This window comes from Castanea sativa, chromosome 11 (assembly GCF_040712315.1).
Source record: "Castanea sativa cultivar Marrone di Chiusa Pesio chromosome 11, ASM4071231v1".
NCBI classification, from domain to species: Eukaryota; Viridiplantae; Streptophyta; class Magnoliopsida; order Fagales; family Fagaceae; genus Castanea; species Castanea sativa.
Genome location: NC_134023.1, coordinates 6,016,675 through 6,028,899, shown reverse-complemented (window position 1 = coordinate 6,028,899; position 12,225 = coordinate 6,016,675).

Genomic DNA, 12,225 nt, shown 5'->3' with positions numbered 1-12,225 from the left:
TATACAATATATACTAAAATGCAGAACTCGCCCTCTAAAAGTAGGGTCAGAGCTAAGTAATATATGTTCTCTCTCCAAATTTTTTTAAATCCTCTCTAATTGTAGGTAAAACTAAGTCTCAGTTCCTTTGATTTAAGAGTTGATTTAGTGTGAGTTTGGATAACGTTTATCCCCTGCCGTTTGTGTTTCCCTAGGTCCCGTGCACTGTTCACAAGACCCGCAAGTACAAAATCTGGCGAATTTTGCTTTAAAACTGGGTCTCAGAGCACTATTCACACATTTAAAAATTATTTTACTACAGTGTTAAAAATTATTTTGCTACAGTGTTTTCAGCAATAAAGTTTCAGTTTTCAGCAATAAGCGGTATCCAAATAAACCCTTAAAGGCAGGCCCCATAGGATAAAAAACTTGGCTCCGCTCCTACATGTCAACCATAAGAATTGCCCCACTCCAAATCCCAACTTTGCAGCCATAAAAATTCACTCATTTTCTCTTTTCCATTCTCCTCTAAAAGCATAGCCACAGCCAAATCCCTTCTTTGTTTGTTTGGTTTTTTTTTTTTCTTTTTTTTTTTCTAAGAGCCTAAGACCACGTCCACGTCCACGTCCATATCCTGTACTACCCTTCACTTTTACCACTTTTTCTTCATTCAATTTTTCTAAAAGGATAAAGGATAAAAGTAAGATGTAGTACATTAGTACAAAAGTGATTTTCAAAATTTTTTTACCATAGTAGTTGTGGGGAGTGGACCTGAGCTCTCCCTGAGGATCTTAGCCCAAAGAAGAAGAATCAAGAAGTCCCCTCCACGGTAAGGGCCTAACCGAAACACCGTCAAGGTACAAAGGAATCCCACTACAGGAAAAGCCATTCGAAGACGATGTGATTTACCTAATGTCAGCCGCATTAAATGCTGATTGACAACCTGAACAGGGAGGACACCCCAAAATCTACCCTCATGATCAAGAAATGGCAAGGAAGAGTGCCAATGGAACAAATATCTCTCCAACATCCAGCTAATGGGCAGGACAGCCGGAGGAGGAGGTGGGCTATAAGAGTGAGAAGGCTCTCCATAAGTGTTCATCCTTCTTTGTCCTTGTACCCATGTTAGGAAAACTTTTTATAAATGTGAAAAGTTGTGATTCAGTCATTTTTATCTTTGATTATCCGTTTAGTTCTCCCATTGTTTATTTCATTCTCACACTTATCATAAATTAGTTGTGTAGATCAAGAAAATTCTTTCTGCTCTTTTGCAATCGTCTTTTTGACCCCCCACAATAGTATAATTTGGTTGAATTTAATTTCTATTTATTTTTTTACCATAGTAGTCTAATTTGGTGATTTTATTATATTTGATTTCTATGAATGTTATGGACATAATTGTTCAAAAAAAAGGAGAAACTCAGGGGGTAAAAATGACTTAAAATGCTCAATTGGTCAATTAGCTTGTTAGCATTTTGAGTGCTAATATGAATTACATTGATAAAAAAATTCTAATAGTGATCTTGTGCTATATATATAGTTAAGACTTTGGATTTAATGTTTGTTTTACTAAACTAATGTGCCAAGATGTGTATGTACGTATGTATATATGTATGAACGTTGTACTTCAAGTTTTTCTTGAATTGCAAATCAATATGGTTGTTTTCTCTCGGCCCCCTAAGTGAAAATTCATGCCTCCCGCCCCTTGTATGAACAAAAAGGGTTGTGTGAATGAAAAGGGTTTAAAGGGGTACCCGTGTGGCATCGAATTAAGGTCTCATGCCTAAGTCAATACAGTTTCCAGTTGATCCAATCAGTGAATGTACCTTATACATACTTCAGGCTTGAGTTCTCCCATATATATAGGCTTCTTCCAGGAGTTTTTTTGATGTTATCCTTCTTGCCATCATGGTCTTACGGGATCTATAATAAGGGGGGTATTTGTCATTATGGCTGAGATTTTGGGCATGTTAAGTGATGAGTCCACAAAGTTGATAACAACTCCGGCCGAACATTATGTTCAGTCTACCAGTCCAAGCTCACTCTCTACGCTCAAACTCGTCTTTTTTACTTGGTCTCCCATGCTCTTGCTCTTGCTCTTACTGTAAGACCAAATTGTCTCATTTGGTACATATTCGTTTGATAACTTCATGTATGTTATGGTTTAATAAGAAGTTACATGTTCTTATATATTGATTAATGGAGAAGTAAAGTTTTCTAAGTAACTCCTACTTTGATGGGCAAGTTGAGGTTATATATGTAGGGAATTTGGTCCTCTCTCTAGTCTCTACCTATAAAAGGGACATTCAACTACCTCATCCCATACATTGAATAGTTAAAAAGAAAAGAGAGTTAAGAGAGAGAAACCTTTCCTTAGTTTTTTATAAGTATTAATAATGGTCTGTTTCAGATCCGCTTATTTTGCTGAAACTGAAACTTTTTGTTGAAAATACTGTAGATAAAGATAAAAATTAGTTGAAATGGTACAATGGGACCCATGAATAGTACCAAAAAGTGTAGTGAGGCTTATGAATAGTAGCAAAAATAAGTTGAATAGTAACATAAACTGACTTTTTAATCTAGAGCCAAACGCACACTAAGTGCCTTTAATATTAAGACTTGATCTTAAGAAAATTTCAACAATAGATCAAGGTACACGTTATAATTAATTTGTGTAGTTGTGAAATCATAATAATTCAAGATTTTAGAATTTATATGATGGTTGTTTATAATCTAACAACGTAAAAAAAAAATATATATATATATATATATATATATTTACAGTTGCTACTAGCTTGTTGCCATTCAATTGAGTGCTCCCCAATCCTTGTTCATTGAAAGGCAGACTTTAATGAAGATTGTAGGGGGATGTCAAAGTCGTGTCTTTATCAAGTATCCTTGTTTAGTGATGATATGTTGGGCTATCCTTGCAGGACTAGGAATGGAAACATTCTCTGTATTAAGTTTGAATAGAGTTTAATGCTGAATAAACTATACATATGGAAACGAATTTTGGTGAATTTACACTTCGTTTGAGAATTTGTAAAAGAATAGATGGATTAAATCATAAAGGAATAGAATCAATTTATGCAATAGAATAGAACAGAAATTTTTTTAAGATAGATACAATATGTTACTAACCTTGCAGCTCGAACCCTCTCCTCCCTAGACTCTCAAGCACTTATGCATAGGGAGGTGTCAATTAAGCTACTAATCTCTTGGCAAGAATAGAAAAGAAATGAATGAAATGGAACGAAGTAATCTTGTTTGGATATTTTTAAATAAATGAATGAAAATGAATGTACCTTGTTTGGAAGAAGAATGGAATGAAATTATTAGTATTAACATTACTATTATACCTCTATTTTTTTTTTTTTTTAAAGTGCTTAATGTTTAGTGGCCTTGGGGATTTACGGTGAAAATTTCATTAAACTTAATTTCATTCTTTTTTATTCTTCCCAATTTAAGGTTTTAAGGGGAAAGGGAGGAATGAGTGTGTTCCCTCCTATGTGCTCATTCAATTCTCTCTCACTCAAGGCCTGTTTGGTAGAGGTGTTTGAGTATTGTTGTTCAAAATGATGTGAAAATTGTGGTTTAAAAAGTGTTGAAAAAACATGTATTTAGAGTACTCATATGCAAAAAATGTGTTTGGTAGGCTTGTTTGGTATGCAATTCCAAACAATAGTTTTCAGTGTTTAAATACTAAAATCTATGGTTCTAAGAAAAACAACGCGTTAGGTAAGGGTGTTTTTTTTATGAGTGTTTGAGGTGGTTGCTAATTTTAAGGTGTTTAAATACTGAAATTGAAAAACTCCTCTTACCAATTTTTACATTTCAAATAACATTGCTCAATAACACTTTTGTAAATATTTTAAAAATTGTAAGTCCCACTAATTAGACAACATGTCATCACTTAAAAAAAAAAAAAAAAAACACACACACACACACACACACACACATGTGCTAAACACACAATTATGTTTTTTCACTTTTGAAAAAATGTCATTAGAAATATAGTACCAAACACATTTTTTTCATTATAAGTATTTTAAATGCATGTTTTCAAAACGCTTTTTAAGCCACAGTTTTCACATCATTTTGAACAACAATACTCAAACAACTCTACGAAGTAGGCATAATTTCTAATAATGTCTTTTCAAAAGTGAAAAATAAAATCCCAAATAAGAGAATGATATTTTTCAAATTGAGACTCCTAAACAAGGGATTGAAAGGAATATACCAAAATAATTATTTTCATTCCACTCTATTCCATTCATTCTCTCCCCCCAAATGGAATATTCCATATTTTTTCCACTTAAAAAAAAAAAAAAAAAAACCTCTTTACAATGTTTAAAGATTAAAAAAGATTTTTTTTTAAGTTTAGGAACAAAAAACAAATTTTTAGTAAAATTTTGTAACCAAAATTGTGCTTTACCCTATGAATAACAATTTCATTTTTTTGTTTCATTTTTCATTACAAGGAATAATTGTCCCTTAAATTGAGTAATAGTCATTCCCCTCCAATAGGGTTTTCATAGTTATTTCATAATGCGTGTAACAACTTTTAAATTTAGTATATTTTTAAAAACACAAACTTTTTTTTAGGGAGAAAAATACAAACTTTCTGTATGCACAAACAATTATAAAATATTAATTTATCAAAAAATCTCTTTCCATACCACCACGCACCCTTAATGAGATGGTCACTCTACAAGTATAAATGCTTGTAAGGTGTAGGAGATAAGAGTCGGGGATCAAGTTTCCAAAAAGGAGTTTCACACACATATACACTTAGATTAAGTTATAATAGAATTTCTATCTTGTATTAAAAAAAAATCCATAACCATTCCTTAATGAGCAATAATATCAAATTTTAAAATATACTCCATTAAAATATTGTTTTTTTTTTTTTTATCAACATAAGCAACTAAGCAACAAGATATTTCATAAATATAAATCTTGAATTTTATTCATATTAAACAACTAAACATAAAAATTGGAATAGTTATTCCACCAACACGTTGGTTGGTGGAATAACTCACATCATGGGTTTGAGTTCCTCAAATAGGAGCGTATTGTGGCTCCTTATACAATTTTTTCCTCAAAATCCTAATTATTAACTTACAAATTGTTAGCTCATCCAAAAAAAAAAAAAAAACTTACCAATTGTTAAATAATTATACTACCTACTCACTTTAAATACGTTTGTCCTAGTCTTCAAGGTCAAATGTTAGGTATGCCCGATATATAAAAGATGTTGAGGTGTGGCTAGAAGATTTTTGGTTTTTGGGTGGTAGAGATGTATTAGCTATTCTACAAAAGTCAAATTTCTAAAAAACCATGTTGTTGTCCTTGACCAGCGAACTTGATACTTGATCCGTAATTGGTAAATTGGTATTATTAAGTCAGGTCAAAAACACAACCGAAGCTTCGGTTGGTAAATTGGTATTATTGCATAATTTTATAATAATTGTTCAAAAAACAAAATCCAAATGGACGGACTTTTCTTCTCACTAAAAAAAAAAAAAAGGATTGACTTTGGGATTTGCATCTTGCATATTTAGGAAATGCATTTAATAATTAGGTCGGGTGGCTCTGCAGTCTGCGAATTACGGAGAATATTCTTGTATCTTTCTCTAGCTCTCTATAACCTCAGTGCTCATCAATTTTGTTAACCAGTCTCATAGAGAAAGATTAAGTTCATGGTGGGATCACCACCACTTCTAGCTTTAGCAGTTTATCTATTTCTGCTGCTTGTAAATTGAAATTAGATTAAGAAAAAAATATAGATAAATCTTGTATTTTTTGACATCTCTAAAAAGACCCCAAATATTTAGTAATAGAATAAGAGATTTGATGGTAAAGTCTCTAATAATTGAATAAGAGATCTGAGATTCAATTCTCGTCTATACCAAAAACCGATTGATATCTTGTTCTGATTATAAAAAATTATTATCAAGAGCGGACACTATAAATTGAAATTCTCTATTAAAAAAAAATGCCCCAAAAATATTTAGTAATAGAATCTAACTCAATAAAATCTCTGTACTATTTCACACACAAAAAGTTTGTTAAGTGTGCCAAATAAGATTAAGTATATATAAAAAATGAATTATTAATTTATTGTCAATTATAAAAGACAAGTTAATAAAACCTAAATATAAAAGCTTTTTTTTATTATTATTTGAGAAACACACACACACACACACACACACACATATATATATACAGGGGAAGATGGATAAGATAAGGAAATACATTTACACGCCAACATTAAAACTGCATGTTGCAGTTAGTGTTGCAGAGCAAGTGATAAGTCACTTTTCAATAGCACACCTTATCGATGTAAGATGACTCGACAACACTGAGTATCTTTTTTTATTTGAGAAACACACACACACACACACACACACACACACATATATAGGGGAAGAATGATGAAATAAGGAAATACACTTACACGCCAACTAACAACTAATAATGGACAAAGTTTGACTACACACTAACAATAAGAATATGACATGTATCCCTTTTGTCCAATGCATATGACAGTAACATATGTTTTCTTCCTTTGTAAGTTGTCGTAGGTTATAGTCAATTTTTTTTTAGAGATAATTACAATATGTTGTTAATTCCACAATTTGAATCTATCAAATTTAAAACCAAACTAGCTATCTCAACAACAACAAAAAAATTATAACCAAACTTTGTCTATTAATAATTTTGTAGCTAAAAAAAGAAAATATAGTTTTTAAATAAAAATATTACTAGTATAGAAAGTGCTTTTTTTTCTTGGTTAAAATATAAAATTAAATAAATAATACCTCTATTAGTAATTTTGTAGCTAAAAAAATAAAATATAGTTTTTAAATAAAAATATTACTAGTATAGAAAGTGTTTTTTTTCTTGGTTAAATTAGAAAATTAGATTAAATGTTCATAATAAAAAAAGAAAAATTATCTAATTGATAATTATATTTGAAAAGAATATGTCTCAAAATGTATGGAGCCCACATTCAGCTAGCAGGTTAATGAATCGAGCGACTTTTCTTTTTCTTTTTCTTTTTTTTTTTTTGATGGGAGAGCGACTTTTCTATGCGTAGATTTAGTCTTTGTCAAGTCCGGTGGCTATGCACATTATGGATAATATATAGCATATCTTACTGGATAATTGCTTGCGTGTATTTATGCAATGCCGGCTCAATGGGTGAGCCAAATAGACAACCGTCTAAACCCCACAATGAAAAAAGACCCTTAAATTTTTACCAATAAAGATATTCCTCAACCAATAGAAGTATTAATTAAGCTCTAAATATTTACCAATAAATAAAAAGTAGTTGTTTTATCAAAGAAAAACTAGTTAAAGAAAAATATATTCATTGGATGAGTCAATCATTTAATCTCTTACACATAAATGTTAAAAGAACTCATTAATCTTACGCTAGTAAATAAATTTATACTCAAATTCTGTTTAGAAATATCAAATATAAAACTTTATTAAAATTTTCAATCATAATTTTTTAGTATTTCGTTACTTCATTCAATGAATAGTGTTTATTTTAGTTGTATAGTCATTGAATAATGCAATGAGTTTATTTTAATTTGTAATTTTTTTCTAAAAAAATAGATTTTAAATGAAAAAAAAAAAAACAAAAGTTAAATAAATATTCTATTAATATTCAAAGTATAAGAATAGACCTCGCTTGAAGTTGTCACATTAGGCCCCATAATACCTTGGCCCAACCTTGTATTTATGTTTAATCATTTCTCTATATATTTGTGGGATTTAAATAAAAATATTACTAGTATATAGTTTTTAAATAAAAATATTACTAGTATAGATAGTGTTTTTTTTTTCTTGGTTAAAATAGAAGATTAAATAAATAGTATCTCTATTAGTAATTTTGTAGCTAAAAAAAATAAAATATAGTTTTTAAATAAAAATATTACTAGTATAGAAAGTGTTTTTCTTTCTATGCTAAAATAGAAAATTAGATTAAATGTTCATAATAAAAAAAAAGAAAAAGAAAAAATAAATAATATCTAATTGATAATTATATTTGAAAAGATAACGTCTCAAAATGTATGGAGCCCACGTTCAGCTAACAGGTCAATGTATCGAGCGACTTTTTTTTTGCATAGATTTAGTCTTTGTCAAGTCCAGTGGCTATGCACATTATGGATAATATATAGCATATCTTACTGGATAATTGCTTTCGTGTCTAGATGTTTATTTACTCAATAAATGTTCATTATAGTCATTTTTTATGACTGTTCATGTTTGATCAAACTATGTTATATGTTTCCAAACTCAAAATTTGATTGTATTTATATTCAATAATTTCTTTGTATGTTTGTGGGATTTAATGTAAGGTTTGAGTGTGAGAGTTTAGTAAAAAATTGTGAAGATAGTAAACTTTCCGACTTGGTCGTAATTGGCTCTCGAGTGGACAACCCGCGAAAGGCCATGTAAGAAATACATGCTGGAATACAAATAGTTTTTTACTAAGCTGTATTTCGTGAGTCACTTCGTGACTTGACCAACCTGCGAGTGACCCGCGAAACTCTCTCTTGATGATTTTAATTGTGTTTTCCTCATTTCTTTACCCACACTATATAAGCCCACATTACCCACAAAATTGTAAGGGGACTTTAAGAGAGAAAACTCTAGCAATATACTTGAGAGTTAGAGATTGTAAACTCACAATCATCTACGCAATTTCTCTTAGTTTTCCTCTACTCCTACTTCTCTAATTACAAATCCTTGAGAGGTTCTTAACCTAAACACTAGTGAATAATGTTGGAGAGACTTTTTGATATCTTTGTACTCCAACTTTATTCACTAGTGGATCATTTCAGCTTGGAGGGCCATAAAGAGATTTTTCGTCGAGTACTTTGATTTCCTTTTCAATAACACGTCTTAATATTATTTTGTTATATATACTCATCTCCCCTTACTCTTTATGCTTTATACTTATTGGTTATTGTATATGCATATGTTTTAGAGTAGTTCTGCCCTTATTATGTTACACTTACTCTTATTTCGCACTTAGTTAAGTAAGGTAAAAGCAATCTAGTTGTTTGTTTAAAATTGAGAGTCTAAATAAGCAATAGTGTTTTACACTATTTGAGCTTTCACCACACATCTTATAAGTTTAATTGTACTTTGTTTACTTAAATTTTCTCAGCAGCCAAACATTGTTTCCAAGTTCAAACCCTTGTTGTACTTTCCTTTTGAAATTGTATAAATATTTCGGAAAATGTTTTTCTCCAAACTAATTTGAAAAAAAAAACCCTTGACGGACTTTTTCTATATATTTTTTTATTATATGTGAATTTTGAAATTTTAATCGTTGAATTATGTGTTTTTATTATATTTTTCATACTTATGAAATTTCAAGAAGATCAAAAATCAGTAGCTATGTTATCGATGACACATTTAAATTTCAAGTTTTGTGGTAAAATGTTATGTATAAAAAATAAATTTATTGAATGAATAGTAAATAATATCATATTTGAACGAAATTTCACATACGTGTTAATAACATAAAATACATGCAATAAAATGGTTAGATTTTCAAAATTCGTATCTGATAAGAAGATATATGAGGAATTTGAAGGGTTTCTCTTCAAACCTTTTCCAGGCAATTCACCGTCATGGCCTCTTTTGCTGGGATTTGAAGGAATGATACAGCCCACTTGTCCATTAGTTCCTAAATGCAACGCCACCATGAAATGAGCTTAATCCTCTTTAGTTCCTAAATGGACTTAAGCTTTATTTGCTAAGGAGGATGGAAAAAGATATGATGGGAAATAGAGAAAATGTAGAAAAGTAGGAGAACAAAAATTTATTTTCCTACTTTTGTTTTGGTTGAAGGAATGTAAAAGTGGAAAAGGATAGAAAATGAATATATATATATATATATATATATATTTTCTTTGTCTAATTGAAATAAAAAACTAAAAGAAATAAAACATAATTGATTTGAATTTCAAATATAATTATATAACCCTATTTTTATTATAAAAAATGATTTTTTCATAGTACCCAAAAACATTTGTACTAATAATAATAATAATAATAATAATAATAATAATAATAATAATAATAGGTAAAACTGAGAGAAAATCCAATTAGATTTTAAATTGGAATTTAATTAGAGTCTAATTTTACGCCATATGTTCTATCTAATCTAAGTTTTTAAAGTTTTGTACCAAGTAAGTTAATTCAATGTAAAAATAGGATTTCAATAAGAGTTTAAATTTTGTGCCATGTATCTCATCTAATCTAAGTTTTTTAATTTTTGTATCAAATGAGTTAATTTAGTGTAAAAAACGTGGAGTTCAACATAAGTAAACCACAAAAAATATAATTTTTGAATGATTTTATATTTATGAGCCATTTTTTTGTATAACTAAAAGCAATTCAAGTTTATATGCCAAAGTTAAGAGAAAATCCAATTAAATTTTAAACTAGAGTCGAATTTTGCACTACGTGTCTCATCTAATTTTTAAATTTGTGTGTCAAGTGAATTATTAGATGCAAAAATTATTAAGTATAAATTCAATTAGATTCTAAATTGAATTTTAATTGGAGTTCAATTTTGCATGTGTTTCATCTAATTTTTTAAATTTTTGTGACAAGTATATTATTGAATGCAAAAATAGAATAGTCTATATCTAATTAGATTCTAAATTATATACATGTAACCGTGATTGTTTTTAAATGTATCCGTACATACGGACAGGGTTACACACTAGTACATATATATATAGGTAAGATTAAGAGAAAATTCAATTAAATTTTAAATTAGATTCCAATTGTTGTCTAATTTTGCACCACGCCTCCAATCCCAACATGCCACATCATCTGATTGCATATTTAAGAATAAGTACAACCATGTCTAATCAATTTTAATACCCATATATAAATCCAAAAAAATTGGGAATTTATTGAGATGTTATTAGGTGTGGTAGAATGTATTAAATTTTAAGTAAAATACTGATGTAACAATCTCCTACTAGAGGTGCAAAACATGAGTTTTATACCCCCATCCTTGCCAAATTCGTACTCGATTGGAACATGATTTTAATAAAATCAAGTTACAATCAGAACTCGACATTAGCAATGTTGACTTTTATACATATTTTTCTAGTTAAATTTATAAAAAAAAAAAAAAAAAAAAAATTAAGTGCAACTTGACATTGCTAATGTTGAATTTTACTTAAAATTACACATAAAACTCGATTTTAAGAATATTAAATTTTACATAGAACTCGATTTTGTTAAAACCGAGTTCCAAAACAGGAGTTCGCTAAATATTTTAGGAAAAAAAGTATTCTACTACTTAATTTTAAAATTAAGAATATTTACCCATTTTGCCCTTATATTACATAATTTGATGAACAATTTTCAAGCTCAAGTCAACCAATCATAAATAAAAAATAAAAAAAAAGCTCAAGTCAACCAATTTACCAGGCAATAAAAAATAATAAAAAAAAAGGAAAAGTTCTAGTCAACTTCCAAATGGATGGAGTTGGGGACTTTCATGTTTAGGAAATGCATTTGATAGGTTTGCTGACTCTGCAAATTGCGAAGAATCTTATATGTTTCTCTAGCTCTCTGTATTCTCATTGCTCATCAAGTTTTGTTAATCAATCTCATAGAGAAAGATTAAGCCATGGTGGGATCACCACCACTTCTAGCTTTGGCTTTTTGTGCTGCAATCATATTTGGCCAGCTGCTCAGTGGCGGCACCACGTTATGGTCAGGGTGTTCCCAAGAACACCCTGACTTGAAATTTATATATACAATTTTTTTTTTTTACCCTTAAAATATAAAATAGGAACACCCTCAATTAAAATTAGGAACACCCTCACATTAAAAAATATATATATATATATATTTGTTCTACTTTCAAGCCAAAAAAAAAAAAAATTGTAACAGAGAAAAAAAAAATTGTAAGAGCAAAACATCGGACAGGATCACAGCAAGCCCAACATCAAGCCCACTGCCCACGGCAAGCCCAACAGATGACAGAGGAAGCAAACCCACGGTTTCTCAACCAAAAAAAAAAAAATACAGACCCATCAGAAACCTCAAATCAGTTATCAGAGTTCAGTACATCATCACTAAAGCTTTTCTCAAAAAAATTAAAAAAATCAGTAAAGCTAAGCAAACCTAGAAAGGAAAAACAGAGCAACGGTGCTCCCCTTCGAAGTTAGATCGATCCACTGTCCACGGTTC